Raw genomic sequence first — 17,176 nt, 5'->3', positions numbered from 1 at the left:
CCTCTTCTCCATTATCATAGACATCATCAGCTTAAAAACTCCTCTTCTATGTTTGCATAAGGCATAGACAAATATTTTCCATATGTCCCAATAATTAGCATATTGAGTTCTATATAAAAAAAATGGCAATGTTGAAAGATTTTGATAGACTAATAAAACAGAAATTAAACTAATAAACTTCGATGAATAAATGTAACAAACAGAAAACTAATAGCAACAATCAATATGAAAATGGGTGAATGTAAGTAATTTGATTCTTACTTATGAATCTCTTAGAGATATTTACCAAACTGCTCAACTGCATATTTCACAAAATCACGGGCATAGCTATTCTCGAAGCATGTAATATTAAACTTATTCCTAAGCAGGAAGTTTGAATCTTTAAAGTACCCTTCATTGTATATCAAGCAAAAGCTTTTTTTATGATCCTCCATACTCAATGGTGTCAACTTCCTTGACTTAACACTATTTACCTCCTCTTTCATAAACAATTCATGTAAGTTCTTACTCTTCCCCTCATTTTGTGACACCCCATCACCATTTCTAGCTTCCTCTTTCTTATTAGCTTTCTCATTTTTCCTCTTCTCTCATAAAACCCTCACTTCTTCCTCCATTTTTTTCAACTTACACTTCAATTCTTTGTTTTCTGTTTCATCCCCACTTTCCGACTTCAGGCTTTTTGAAAGAAAAGACCCAATTGTTTCTAAGAGACAAACAACTTCTTAAAAGAAAACACCCCAACGGTTTCTTTGCTACAGTATCTGAACTAGTTAATTCTTTTTGAATCTGAGTTGAAAATGAAAAGGGTCTCCACAAAGATATGAAAATTGATATGGGGTTGAAGAATTCAAGCATGTTGATTTTATTGAGTTTGGGGGAAGTTGAAAAAAGTATTAGAAAACACCAAGAATTGAAGTTTCTCAGGTATATCATTGGTAGGTTTCTTTGAGAAAATTAAATAAAATGTGTTAAATAAATCTTGATTTTGTTTTTGGTGACACTTTTACCAAGGAAAGATCAAACTTTCTTTAAAACCTAATCAAGTTAATTTGGGACAAAATTAATATTTTTAAAAGTTGTTAATTATTTCGAAAATAACAAAACTCCATATTCCTTCCATTTAAAAAGAAGAAAAAAAATCATTCCACACTTCTCTAACTTCTTTCCACCAACAGCGCTCCCCTTGAACCAACAGGTTCCTCCAGATTCTCTGCCTCGTTATCATCGGTCGTCTGTCGTCACTCTGTTAAAATCTCAATGTCGTTATCGACCATCACTCTTTTACCAGGTAAGTAGGTTTTTTTTGTGAAAAAATTTATTATTTGTGAACAAAACAGTGTTGAACAAGAACACATTATTGATAATAACGTTTTTCCTTTTTCTTGGGTTACTAAACAAGAAGTTTTTCTATAGTTGTAAATATTGAATAACGAGTTACTGGAACCTATTGTTTCTTGTTTTTGAAAGAAAAATGAGCAATCCAAAAACCCTAAACTTTGGGAAATTATTTGAATATCCATGTCATGTATATTGGGTTGTTGTTGTTCAGGAAAACTCATTTTTGTTGCTTTCGTTCTTCTTTTTGTGAGAATGGTTTGTTCAATTGTCCAACATATAACTCATTTCTTGGAAGAAGTGTCATCTGTTGCAACAAAGTAGTCATATGTTGGTAGAAATTCCAACATAGTGGTCATATGTTGCAATAGGTTATTCATGTGTTGCAACAGAAGGTTAATTTGTGGTAACATAAGTATAACTTGATACCCCTTCTTTTCTTATAGTCAAGTGTAACCTTTTTTGTTTACTTGTAGATAAAACGTCATAAGAAAGTTCATCTTGTCATGCCCTGAGGCTACCCCTTAGACGTAGCACGGGACCTAGGATCACGAGTAACCCAAACCAACCCTGAGTCTTGCATATAACAAGCATACTAAAAATAACTAAGTAAATCATGTACTATACGGAAGCTAAAAAAAGTGGATATCTTAAATGGGGAAAAGCCCAACCAATTTGAAAATATAAAATATAATAAGAGTTTAGTAATGACTGAAACAACACTTAATAACTCAAGCTGAAACTACTACTATGTATGAAAAGCCTCTAACTGAATTGCGTGACTGGGACATGCCCCCAACAAACTCTAACAAGACTGAAACTAAAATTAAAGACTGAAATGTAAAGAATGTCTATTGTCCTCGAAGTATGAGGACTCACCACTGAATCTTCTAAAGTCAGATTAAGGATCGAACTAAGCGTGATCTGGATGCTGAGTGCCTAAACCTACATCATGAAATGATGTAGTGCAAAGTATGTGTTAGTACTTGAAATGTACTGAGCATTAAGGATACACATATGCTAAGCTAAACAAAGTATATAAGCTGGACAATGCATAACTGAGCAATGATATAATTTGAACAAGTATAACTTAAAATTGAATTGAATGCAATGACCAAGAACTAATCATGAAGATAACATGCTGAACTATATACTGATGTAAAGGCTTAAAACCTAGTCACTACATTAAAAGTTTGACTGTGGGAGCTACTATAAACCGACATAAACCACTTAAGTAAACGTGGAGTCCGATGTATACGCCCTATCAGGAGGACCCAATATACCTTGCCATGGGTGTAGATGAATGATTGTGGCATGATCATTAAAATGGATACCTATCAGAGGGGACTCATAAACCTACGCGGGCATATAGTTCTGGGACTTTGAGGGTACGATGAACCCTAGTCCAACTCGATGCTAAGTCTACTCCCATCTGAATATTCGTGAAGCTAAAATGCACTAAATTCTAAAATAGCTCAAAAACTGACATGCTAACTGAGAATGCAATATTTATATACTTAGAATATGACATTTGAAATCTGAAGCATGAATTTCTATCTGACTGACCTAGCAAGTATAATTCATGAACTAGGATAAATTTACACAAGTTAGGATTCTAAGTGATATGCATGGAATTATACTAAATTACCAAGAAACAAGTTTATTTAGATCAAAGGAACCATAATCATAATAAATCTTGAAAATCTAGAAGCCCTAGGTTTGAACTATTTATGAAAATCTAAAGAACTAACTGAATTCTAGGGATCTAATGGGTGAAAGGAACCCACTAGTGAAATCTGACATACTTGGTGATGAAATCTACGGAGAAATCCTTTAGATTTCGGGGCTGAACTTTGAGGAACACCTCTGCTTGTTCTTGGAAGAAATTGGTGACTTTTCCTTTGCTTTTTGCTCTAAGTCGGGTGATTTTTGGAGAGTGAGGGTTATGGGTATTGTCTGACTAGATTATTAGGCTTAGACGAAGTAAAATGGCGTAGTTTAGGCAACAAACTACGTAGTTTAAATGCCCAATGCATAGGGGAAAAGACCAAAACAACCCAGACTTAAAACAAATGATGTGTCATCCACATTGGGACTGACGGGCAGTCATTTGAACCATTGCCCGTCAACTGGGTAGTGGTTTGTTTTGCTCAATCGGGCTTCACTAAAACTAGCATAGCTTTTTACTACGAGCTTGGATTTTAGCAAACTCGGAGGAGTTGTAAAGAATATTCAATAATCTTTCATTGTATAGGTCATGGGCCACCTAATTCATATTTTGCAAAAAGATATGACCTTTTGAAGTTTACCCTAAAAGCCCTCTCTTTCCAAATAAATGTTGATCTTCACCAACGGCCAGACCTACGGTCTGTAGGTCCAACCATAAACCATAATGGTCGGCCATGGGTGGGATTAGAGACCACTAAATCTTGGACCCCAATAATGGGACCCCACCTACGAACCGTGGGTCCATCGACGGACTGTGGACCACGGTCGTAGGTCTCATTTCCTAGGACCCGAAGTTTTACACATCTATGTCAACAAATACCAATCGTTTGATGCTTCCTCTTCTAACATCAAATGCTCTTCTTGTTGATACGAAAGATGCGAGCATCAACGTCAATATTTTCTTGATCACGTTAAAGAATCGACAAATACTATCAAGGAATTGTGATCTAATATTGGTGTCCTTTCATCAAAAAAGATTTCACACCCTTTGAACTTTAGGAGGTCGAAAATCTCAATTTGTAGATCACTATCTAATATTAGAAAAAGAAAAAGACCAATAACTACTACTCCACTATCTTGCTTAACCTCAAAAGGCAAGGATAAAGTCATCACTCATGTTATACAAAAACAATATCCATTAAAAGGTTTTAACATTTCCGGCGAGGGTCTAACTCAACTAATGATATCCTTATCATAATGGATAAACAAGGGTTTACATACATAAGAGTGATGACCACCTTGTTTCATGACATAATGCATGAGGAAATTGAAGTTTATGTGGAGATATCATCATCAAGTCAAAGAAGGGTTCAAATCATATGGATGTTCTTCAAAAGTTCTTTGCTAAAAGGCGCAAGTATAATTTGAAGTTGAATACTGCAAAATGTGTCTTTGGCGTTTCTTTTGGAAAGCTATTGGGTTTTATTGTTAGCCGCCGATATAGAATTTGATCCATCGAAAATTAAAGCCATCCGTGATCTTCTTCCGCAGAAGAGTAAGAAAGAGGTAATGAGTTTCTTGGGATGAGTTAACTACATTTGTCGTTTCATAGCCCAATGAGCCAATTTTCAAGCTTCTAAAGAAGGATGCTACTGTAAAATGGACAGGCAAATGTCAACAAGCTTTTGACAAGATCAAAGACTCTTTGTCAAATACTCCTGGGTTGGTTCCTTCCGAATCTGGTTGACTATTGTTATACATATCAGTATTGGACAATACTTTTAGCTACATCTTGGGGTAACATGATGTAATAGGAAAGAAGGATTAGGCAATATACTACATGAGTAAGAAGTTCACACTCTATAAAGCCCGATATTCTTTATTGTAACATATATGTTGTGCTTTAATTTAGGTTGCCCAGAAGCTCTGACACTACCTCTCTTTACACACTACTTATCTGATCTCAAGGATGGATCCTCTTAAATATATTTTCCTAAAGTCCATGCCTACAAGAGAGAGTTTCACATAGTGTATGTTACACAAAAACAGAGAAGGCACATGCATTAGCATATTGGTAGAGAACCCTGTAGATCGATGACGAGTATAGAACTCTGAAGACTTGATTTTTGGATGAACAAGTAGCTTTTTTGGGGGAAGACATCTATGAAGAATATGATGGTTGAAGGATGTTTTTTGATGGAGCTAAAAAGTTAAGCGGGTCTAGCATTAGAGTTGTTCTGATATCACCAACTGGTCAACATTATCCAGTATCGGTGAAACTCAGATTCCTTTGCCGAAATAATATGGTTGAATATGAAGCTTGCCTTTTGGGACTTCAACAAGAAATTGACTTGGATGTCCAAGAGATGTTGATAATTGTAGATTCAAACTTAATAATACATCATGTGTGAGGAGAGTGGGCAACCAATAATTAGAAGCTGCTACCATATTTGGAGTGCTTGCATAGGTTGCACAAAAGTTTCATAAAGATAGAATTCAAACATGTGCCAAAGATCCAGAATGAATTTTCAGATGCCCTAACCACTTTATCCTCTATTATTGAACACCCGGATCGTAATCACATTGATCCTATTTACATTCGTATATATGAGCAACCAACATATTGTTTCCATGTTGAGTAAGAACCCGATAGAAAGCCTTGGTACAACAATATTCAAGGATATTTAAAAAATGGTGAATACCCAAAAGAAGCATCAAGTGTGCAAAAATACACGATTCATAGGTTAGAAAATCAATTCTTTCTCAGCAGAGAAGTATTTTATAGGAGGACTCACGATTTGGGTTTTCTAAGATGCATCGATGGTGGAGAAGATAATAGATTGGTTGAAGAGATACACGCAGAAACATGTGTTCCTCACATGAATAGTTTTACTCTAACGAAGAAGATTATGAGATCAGGATATTTCTGGTTGACCATGGAGATATAGTGTATTCGTTATATCTAGAAATGTCATCAATGTCAGGCTCAAGCAGATATAATGTGAGTTCCCTCCAACGAACTCCATGTTACTAATCACCTTGGCCATTTCCAGCTTAAGGCATGGATGTCATTGGTTAATCGAACAGACAGCATCAAACATACACATATTCATTCTTGTTGCAATTGATTACTTTAGCTAGTGGGTCGAAACCACCTCTCACAAATCGGTGACGAAGAAGGTTGTAGATGAATTTGTCAAAAGTCACGTCATTTGTTGGTTTAGAATCCTTGAGTCAATTACTACCGACAATGGAACCAACTTAAATAGTGATTTGATGAAAGCATTATGTGAGAAGTTCAAAATTATCCATTGGAGTTCCACACCATATAGGCCACAGTTGATTGGAGAAGTTGAGGCTGAAAATGAGAACATCAAGTGGATACTACGCAAAATCATCGACTATTACAACTATTGGCATTAAAAGTTACCCTTTGCTTTGCTGGGATATAATTCTACCATCACAACTTCTACTAGGGCTACGCCTTATTTTTTGGTATATGGTAATGAGGCTGTAATACATGCTGAAGTGGAGATATCATCTCTGAGAATCATTCAAGAGGCGGAGCTGAGCGATGCCAAATGGGTACAAGTTCGATCGAAAAATTTTGCATTTATTGATACAAGAAGGATTAATATCGTCTGTCATGGGCAACTGTATCAAAATAGAATGGCCAGAGCTTTCAACGAGAAAGTTAGGCCCATACATTTCTCACCTGGGCAACTGATTTTGAAGTGGATCTTCCCAAATTAAGATGAGGCAAAGGGAAAATACTCACCAAACTGGCAAGGTCCATATATAGCCTCTCGGGTGTTAACAAGAGGAGCACTCATATTGGTAGAAATGAATGGTGAAATTGGGCTGAAACCTATCAATACAAATGTTGTGAAGAGATACTACATCTAAGTTTTGATTCATGCTCTTTACTTGGTAATTTGGAACTATGTCGAACCTGATTCCTGATTAAGAGGAGATACATAGGCGCTCCTATGGAGTTTGATCTTATCCTAATAAGAAAATATCATTTTCTCTTGATTATATAACTAGGAAAGAATTTTTGAGGGGGTCTCAAAAATTCCATCAAAGAGAATTGTCGTGCAAATAAAGACTAGGCAAATTTTTTAAGAGGATCTCAAAAATTCATAGCAAACAATCTATAATCTACAATAACAGAAGTCTATTTTGGGGAAGAAAATTTGAATGGTTTCAAGAATTTGTGATGCCTATCAGTATCGAAAAGACCTCTCCTAATCGAACATTGCAAAGTCTCAAATTGTGCCAAGATCAAAGATTCAACATCTTATACAATGTGAACTTTTCCCATATTTTCAAAATTCGTACAAAACTTTACATGTTCTATTTATATTTTTCCTCAAAACAAATGCCCGAAAAAGGTCTGGATGTTAAGTCAAATTGAGTATGTCCATCAAAGCAGATCAACCTCCCTCCATTTATAAACTCACAATTTTTCTATGAACGCAGAAAAGACAACTACATATACAAGAATAAATTTCAATATTGCTTGAAGGATAAAGCTACCGTTATATTAAGTCTGACAAATCGCCAGTATATGGCACACTATCCTTCCAATAGGATGAAAGATCAAGCTACTTCGTATTGAACCCGAAAACCGCCAACAAATGGCAAAATTTCCTTCCGATAAGATAAAGGACCAAGCTACTGGATACTACCCTTAACAATCTCCAATAAAGGGCAATTGATCTTTCCAACAAACCGAAGGTCTAAGGTGTTTCATCCTCTCAACTATCATATTGTGCCCTAAAATTACATGTGCCCAGAAAATTACATTGTGCCCAAAAAATGCATGTGCCCGAAGATTGCAGTGCCTGAGAAATTGCATTGTGCCCGAGATTCTATTGTGCCCGAGAATTGCATGTGTCCTAGATTGCAAATGCCCGAAAATTGCATTGTTCTTGAAATTGCATTGTGCTCGAAGATTGCATGTGCCCAAGAAATTGTATTATGCCCAAAGATTGTATTATGCCCGAGAAATTGCATGTGCTCGAGATTATCATATACCCGAGAATTGCATTGTGCCCAAGATATTGCATGTGGCCAAAGAATGCATTGATCCCAATATTTGCATGAGCCTTAGATATTGCATATGCCCGAAGATTGCATGACCCCGAGATATTGCATGTGCCCAAAGATTGCATTGTTCCCAAAGACTGCATTATGCCCGAGAATATCAAGTGCTCAAGAGTTGCATCTACATTAATTTTGAAAATTATATTGAGCCCAAGAACTACTGGAGCTACTATTTTTTTGAGTCACGAAAGTCATGTCGAGCTTAAATAAATACATCTGTATGGAGCTTCTTATCGAATCAAGCAACCAATATCAAAATATGCCTGAATTATATCAAATCAGATACGCTCTCTTTACTCATTACTTATTTCCCGAAGGTTTCATCCTCCAAAGGCACAATTTTCATGGCATACGGCCATCATATTATGGCGTAAGGATTTAATTTATGTTTATCATGATTCGAAGGTGTCATAGTCTCAAGGCTCCATTTTGTTGGCCTACAGACAACATTTTCATGACCCGAGGATTTAATTTTGCATGTCATGGCCCTAGATATCATAGTCTAAGATATAATCTTCATAGTCTTAAGGAAAATATCACGGTCGATATGGAAAATTGTATCATGTTTACATTTACCATTTATTTGATATATTTGCCCTAATCACTTTATTTAGTCGTATCACAAGCCACAAATTCGCAGAGAAACCTATTGCAGAGAAGATCAATTGCCCTTTACATGTGACCATCGCACTATATATCTCATAACAATGCCCTCTAAACTTGTCTCTACCGATTTGATCTTCGCACTATTCATTCCATCTCGTTGCTCTAATCCTATCCATTCAAGTCGGTATCATCCCCGTTCGAATATCATATTGTTATATCAATTTAAGGAGCTTCATTTGTTCCTAAATCTAGAACTATACTCGACATGATTCTCATAATACCAGAGATATGTAGGAAACTTAAAACCAAAGTCTCGGTCATGCCATTTTTCCCAACTATATGTCATTTCAACGGATCCCACTAATAGATTTTATTTAGTCAGACAAAATCGGCTACTTAGTCAACATTGATTACCCGACAATTCATCCCTCATTCTCAAGAAACTAAGGGCAATTGTTGACACCCAACTTTGACCAACCAATAACCATTTATGAATTTCTATTTGATTCAATATGTAGGGTATTAACACCTTTTCCCCTTATTTTACGGGTTCAAAATTGAAAGTAATTTTATGTACATAATTAGATCTTAATATTCATGATTTATAAAATTTATTCTAATTATTTTTTCTTATCAAATAACTATTTTATTAATTTTATTTATCAATTATCAAGTTTTGAAATAAATATTTTAATTATCGGTTTAAGGTTGAAAATATTTAAGTGTGCTTATTTCATATAAAAACTAATTATTATGTGTAGTACATCATTAATTAAATAGCAATTCAATTGATCTTCCCTTAAATGATTTAAATCGTAGCCACTTCTATTAAATTAAGTAGCATTTTTCTCATTCAATTTCAATTTTCAATTTTCAATTCAAGCCCTTTCAATACAAGTCTTATTTCAATTTTAGCCACTTGGTCTGTAACACCCCGAAAATTTCTAAGTTAAGACTCGAATCACTCTTCATTTACTTGTAGGTCAAATCGGGTGATTCTTAAATTTCTCATATGTGTAAAGGTAAATTCTTTCGTGTGGGAATGATTTTGGATATCAATTAAGGTCAATAGAATCCCCTAGCACAAAGTAGAGTTAAAAGTTTCATTGTCGATGAAGTTTTGATGTAAGATTCTACTTGTGTCAACTTCAAATGACCATATCTCTTCGAATATAAAGTGTTACGTGGCCCATAACATATCAAATTAAAGGTATTTAAATCAATTTTCCACAGCCACCAATTTCACGTCAATCTAGTTTCTGAGTAAAAAGTTATGACCATTTTAGTAACTGATATAGTGCAGTGACGAATTAGTCGACGGGAAAACTTTAAAACTTTTTGTCTTTTTACCTCCAAGAAAACCCTAAATGATTTTCTTGACTAATAAAAGGCTCAAAACAATCAGATTTTCATCTTTTAATCCATCATTCTCTTCTCTCTCAAACCCTAGGGAAAATCCCTAAAGAAAAATCAAAGTAGAAGACTTCATTCAAGATTTTTTCAATCTTTTTCAAGATTCTTCTTCACGGTAAGATCTTCTCAAAGAATTTCATTACAATTATGAATCACTAATGAAAATCATAATTCTTGGCCATAGAGATTTCAAGGAACTAATTCAAGAATCTCAAGAAAGGTTTTCTTGTTTGTTCTCCTTCAAGCTAGGGTTTCAAGGGTTCTAATCAAGTTCTTTTTCAAGATTATTCAAGAACCCCGTTCTTCTAGGTATGTAAGGCTATCATAGTGTTAGACTAGTTCGTTCTCATGCCCTACATCTTCTTTCGTATCAGTAAAAGAATAATCTAGTATTCTATCCCTAGATTTGAGTATTTTTTAGATAAGTTGATTTTTGAGTTCTTGAATTCATGCAGCCTTTTGAAATTCCATTACTAATTATTGAATTGCTATACTTTATGCATTAAAATTTTTGAGTTTATTCATTCATGTCTATATTTCAGCATGAACCCTATGAATTGAGTACTTTTGAGAAGAGAAATATCGTTGAGTTATGAGTTTCGAGTTCTTGAATTCTTGAGTCTTGATTTCTGAGTATTGAGTTTCCTCATTGCTATTAAGATCCCTGGATTGAGTCGTTCATGTCCATAATTCCATATGAACCCTATGAGTTGAGTTATAAATTTTGAAAACCCTTTTAAAAGCCAATATTTCAGTTCTTAAACTAAGTTTTGACAAAAGTAAAGATGAGTTTTGAGAAAAGTGTTTCCAAAACATTATTAGTATGACAATCAAGTATGTCATCAATGGATGAGCAGTATGGCATTTAGATATACCATCAATGTTTATCCAGTATCACTTCCTGAGTCATGCATGATCATATTAAAATATGATTTTTATATGTTTTTGAAAGAGTTTCCAAGTATGTGAGTAAGACTATAAGGGGACTATGTATTCCCAGAGCTATCAATTTTTACATTGATAAAAGAGAAACTAAGATTTCTTAATGAGTAATGAGTTCAAAAGATATGTCAAGAGTTGTTACCTCTTTTAAGAGGGTAGTTTGAGAAATTTTATCAAACCAATGGAAAAATTGTGTTTTTAAACATATGAGCATGAATATATATTATTATGAGTAGTATTGAGCACTGATATGGGGACGAGTTCAGAAAACTTAAAGTCCTCATAAATCATGTATGCCAACATGGATAAAGGGTCATACTTTTTAGATGATTCTTTCTTGCTTTTTAAGCATATCTTAGTGGATCCACTTAGTTGAGGTGTTCTATACCCCGACAAGGTATAGAACAGTTCTAGGAACATGGGTGAGACGATGTATCATAACATGGCTCATAGTGATGGTTGTCAATAAGAGAATCTCCCAATAGAGTTAAAGTGTATTTTTATATATCAATTATGATGTTGAGTTTAGATATGAGAAAGTATTTTGTAAAGCTTTAAATGATTTAAATCCTTTATTTCTTTACATTAAACTTGAGTACATTGTTAGCAATTGCAGTCCTTTCTTTTAGTTATTTTTTATTCAGCCATATTACATAATCGTACATTCTATGTACTGATTTCATTCGACATGCATCCTTTTATGATGCAAATATGGGTGTTCATGATTATCAACATGCACTTTCGAGTTAGTAGTTTTGAGGTGTCATGGGTCTTGTCCCGACATCCTTTCTTAATAGTAGAGGCTTCATAGATAGACAGTTTTGGAGAGTCTTTTAGTTTCAAATATTTTATTTAAAATTTATGTTTCATACTAAGTATATTCAGCAAAGTTTTGAGATTCAATAAACTATTTTTAAAGGTTTCTTTCAATTTGATGCTTATGTATGCTCAAGTTAGTCTTTTGCTTGTAGTCAGCCAGGATGAGGGTTCGCTTTCGACTAGAAATGGTTCTTGAGTGTCTGCCACATCCAGGGTGTAGGTTCAGGTCGTGACAAAATTAGTTTTATAGCACAGAGTTAAAGTGTCCTAGGTTTTCTATGAAGTCGTGTCAGTAGTATCTTATTTATGGTTATGAGGGCCCCACTTCTGTAAATGAGGGACTACAAACATTTAGGAAAAGTTTTCCTTCTTTCATACTCTAAAACGTTCAATAGAGTTGTGTCATAAGGAAATTACTCTAACTATGCGTTCCTCTTATCCATTTGACTACTCCTCATACTTAAGGTAGTTGAAAAGTAAAGCCTAGATCCTTATGGATGAGTTACTCTTAGCAAAAGTCTTTACAAATGTCAAGAGACCACAGAGGAGCATGCGAGAAGCTCATGAGTGAGCTTAAGTGTGGAGATTCGAAAGAATTCACTTTTAATTTATATGCATCGCTAGGGTTGGGTGTTCGATTGGTTCGGTTTAGTTTGTAAATATCGGTTCGGTTTTTTGGTTTTTGGTTTGGCCAAATGTGAAACCAAATCAAACTGAAATAAATTTGGTTTGGTTCGGTTATTATAATTTTGGTTTGATTTATTTTGGTTTAACCAAATTTAATTAACAGTGGCATGTGGGTTGTGGTCCAAGACGCTGTTTCTCGAGTGCTGCACTTTCCAAACAACCTGTGAATTGTGAATTACTACACTACACCAATATAAGCATAAATGCAGCCTTTCACAACATCAACACAAACAAACACAGTGGCCTAGACACCCCTAAAAAGGACAAAAAATCAATCTCATCCACAAATACCTGCACAAAGTCAAAACAAGTCAGAAATACATAACACTGTAAATTAAAAAAAAAAACTTCAGAAGTGCAGGATTTGAAGTGGCCAATGAGCAGTGAGCACTGGCCTTCGACTTTTGAGTCGCAAGCACTGAGCAGATGACTGATGAGAAAACAGTTGCGGGCTGCAAGCAGTCTAGCACTCAGCGAGTTGCCAGGAGTAGCAGCTAGCCTGAGATGACGAGCTGAGAGATGAGAGATGAGAGTTGAGAGACGAGCTCGGAGCCGCGGCGTAACCTAAACGAGAGTTGAGACTTGAGAGATGAGATGAGAATTACGACTTACGTGTTAGAAAATCAGATTAGGGATTTTTCTGATTAGAATTTCGGCTGGGCATGGGCTATTGGGCTGAGATCAGTATTTTAATTAAAGGTTATGGGCTTTGATTAGTATTTTAATGGAGGGGTAAAGAGTATATATATCTAATTTTTGTTTTTTCGATTAACTAATTTTTCAGCTAAAAAATCGAAAACCGAACCGAAAAACTGAAATATTGAAAATCAAAATCGAAATCGATCGAAATAACTGAAAAACCGAAACCAAAATTTTAAAAAAATCGGTTCGGTCGGTTTTTTTGGTTTTAACCATATTATGCCCAGCCCTATGCATCACGCGTTTGAGCTAAAAGCGAGATGTGTTCCCACACTCTTTTTCCTAAACCTAGTTTCAGTTGAGACCCTTATGAGGAAGTATGTTTTAGAGCTTGGGTAGTGTTTTAACCCAAAGATATAGTATGAGTTCCAATGTTATAAGTAGTAGTATTAAAAGTACCTAGAGTTAGAAGAATGAATGCAGAGGTATAGTAATCTAAGAAAGCAAGATAGTGATGAATAATATTATGTTGTTGTAGTCATGCACCTAGTAAGTTATTAATGAGGAGTTTTCCCTTATAGGTAGACTAAGAAGTGATGAGCTTGTGTAGATTTTATGATAGAAGGTAGAGTAAGAGTTACTAGCATGGATGAGTTAGAGTATACTTTAACCAGAATGGAGTTTATTTCAATGGAACACTGTGTTAGTGATTGCCAAGTATAGGTGTTGAATAAAAGATTAAAGTATTCATGAGGTGATAGATCTAAGCTTGGCTTATGATTTTTAAGGGAGAATCCATAATATTCAGAGGGTTATAGAACTAATTAGGCAATGATGTATAGCGAATGGGTAAATGGTACTTAAGTTGTGAAACAAAGTGTGACGGTAAATTATCAGTATGAAGACTAAGAGGTAAAGATTGACTACTTTTCATAAGGTCTTCGTAGGCGTGTGTTTCTTTATTTTTATCTAGTAGTTGTACGTTAGTATAGTAAGCAAGCAATCATGTTGATATCCAGGATTAGTAATAAACATCAACCTTGAATCTGAGATGAGAGTCGTGGTCAAAAAGTATGGCAACATGAGGGTGATGATGTTAGTTTTCTGGTAGACTTGACATAGAGTAGGAGCGGAGAAAAGAGGTAAGTTACAATTAAGGTGAGTGGTACAATTATGGGATTCTAACTTTGTTGTAGGAGTAGTGAAGTGTCGCTAAGTCATTAGAGTAACAAGAGTATTAAGAGGTGCACCTGAGGTTGTATGTAACCAAATGAGTTTCTAATTAGGTTTCTCTTTTTCATATGTGCCTAGAAAATATGTGTCAATGTGGAATAGGCTGATGTAAGCATTAAATTTTTTCCTTAACAGTTAAATGAAGTGGCCGTATGAATCAATGAGAAGAGGTTAATAGAAGCATCTTAGAAAGAGGTCTTAGAAGGAGTCTTTGTACCTGCTTATGCATAGTTCAGTAGCCATGAGATAAGCATTTCTTGAGTATTAGAGTAAAGGGAATTTAGACCAGTGTAAAGATGTTGAAATAGATCCATATCTTTCAAGTGTCAACTTCAAACCTAAGGGGGAGATGATAAGATGAGAAATCAAGTCAAGTGTTGAGGATGAGATAGTGATTTCTTCAGAAAGATTATTAAAGATATATCAATCCATTCATAATCTTACATATTCCTCAAGCAGAGTTATTTATGATATCTTGTGGATATTCCTAATATCAGAATTGTGTCTATGACCTATACTCATACGGTTTAGAGAGATTCACATCTATGCTTAGTTTCTGGAATGAGGGGCAAAGACTTTAGCCCATTAACCACAAGTTTAATCCATAAAGTTGTGGATATCAGTCTCATGCTATGAACCTATTCATATAAGCAATCATGTCTCTCGATATGTTCAGTCTCATAAATCTACGAATTACTCTCAACGGCTAGCAACATAATGTTATGTCATGCATATTCTTTTATAAGAATTCTCGAATGAATCGTGCTTATGATATTTCGCACTAAAGTCTTTTCAGTAATCCTTTTTAGTTTTGGAGAGTGGTGTTGTTGATAGTAGTTGTGTGATGATGGAGGAGAGGATTGCTATTTCTTATTGTGATAGTGATGGTGTGTTTATTCTATATAAGGTTATGAATGTAGAGGAAGAAGGAGACAAAGTTTTACAATGAGTTCTAAGTCAGCTTTCTGGTGGTAATGCATGAAAGTACAGTTGGTAGAGATGATGAGAGGATGAGAAGTTATTAGAAAGAGGGTTAGTAGGAGTCTATGGAGTGGTTAAGTTTCTACACTTGAATGTGGCGTTGTTAATATATGGACAACGCATGATACATTAGGTGTTTCATGATATGAGCTCAAGGTTGGCTGAAGGTAGTGCTAAGGAGTATTGTTCTTAGGATGAGCTTTCCTAAAGAGGTATAGAACCCAAATATTGTGATTTATATCGGAATAATCATCCTATATTAAGTAATTTGTGATTTTGAGTAAGACTTGCATACAGTAAGAGTAACCTCTTTCCATTCTTAGACCAACTATCATTCGAGGACGAATGATCCTAAGGGGGAGATATTGTAACACCCCGAAAATTTCTAAGTTAAGACTTGAATCACTATTCATTTACTTGTAGAGCCATATCTAGTGATTATCAAATTTCTCATATGTGTAAAGGTAAAATATTTAGTATGGGAATGATTTTGGATATCAATTAAGGTCACTAGAATCCCCTAAGCACAAAGTAGAGTTGAAAGTTTCCTTATCGATTAAGTTTTGATGTAAGATTCTACTTGGGTCAACTTCAAACAAACATATCTCTTAGAATATAAAGATTTAAGTGGCATATAACCTATAAAATTAAAGGTATTTGAATATATTTCCAACACCACTAATTTCGCGTCAATCGAATTTCTGAGTAAAAAGTTATGACAATTTTAGTAACTAATATAGTGTAGTGACAAATTAGCCGACGAGAAAACATTAAAAAGGGTATTTTTTTATTTTTACCTCGAAGAAAACCCTAAATGAATTTATTGACTAATAAAAGTCTCAAAACAATCAGATTTTCATCTTTTAATCCATCATTATCTTCTCTCTCAAACCCAAGGGCAAAACCCTAAGGAAAAATCAAAGTAAAAGACTCTATTCAAGATTCTTTCAATCTTTTTCAAGATTCTTCTTCAAGGTAAGTCCTTCTCCAAGAATTTAATTCTTTCCAACTCAAATTCCTCCATACAATTATGAATCACTAATGAAAATCATAATTCTTGGTCATAGATATTTCAAGAAACTAATTCAAGAATCTCAAGAAAGGTTTTCTTGTTTGTTCTCCTTCAAGTTATGGTTTCAAGGCTTCTAATTAAGTTCTTTTTCAAGATTCTTCAAGAACCTTGTTCTTCCAAGTGTGTAAGGCTATCATAGTGTTGGACTAGTTTTTCCACACGCCCTACATCTACCTTCAAATTAGTAAAAGAGTAATCTAGGATTCTATCCCTAAATTTGAGTATTTTTGAGATAAGTTGATTTTCAGTTCTTGAGTTCGTGTTTCTTTTTGAAATTCTCTTCCTAATTATTGAATTGTTATACGTTATGCATTAAAATTCTTGAGTTGATTCGTTCATGTCTATGTTTCAGCATGAACCCTATGAATTGAGTATTTTTGAAAGGAGAAATATTGTTGAGTTATGAGTTTCGAATTCTTGAGTCCTTGAGTTCTGATTACTGAGTTTCCTTATTGCTATTAAGATCCCTGAGTTGAGTCGTTCATGTTCATAATTTCACATGAACGTTATGATTTGGGTTATAAATTTTGAAAAGCTTTTTTAAAGCCAACACTTGAGTTCTAAAACTGAGTTTTGAGAAAAGTAAAAATGAGTTTTCAGAAAAGAGTTTCTAAAACATGATTAGTGTGACAATCGAGTATGTCATCAATGTATGCAAGGGTGGATCTAGGA

The 17,176-nt window shown here is 34.7% G+C and overlaps 1 pseudogene; it reads right to left on the bottom strand.

Moving 5' to 3' along the window:
• Positions 1-272: 272 nt before the first annotated feature.
• On the bottom strand, positions 273-863 carry LOC125863887 (uncharacterized; annotated as a pseudogene).
• Positions 864-17,176: the final 16,313 nt, after the last annotated feature.

The sequence above is a fragment of the Solanum stenotomum genome, chromosome 5, assembly GCF_019186545.1.
Source record: "Solanum stenotomum isolate F172 chromosome 5, ASM1918654v1, whole genome shotgun sequence".
NCBI lineage: Eukaryota > Viridiplantae > Streptophyta > Magnoliopsida > Solanales > Solanaceae > Solanum > Solanum stenotomum.
Note: the sequence above shows the minus strand (reverse complement) of the source record. Positions and strands in the feature narration are given on the sequence as shown.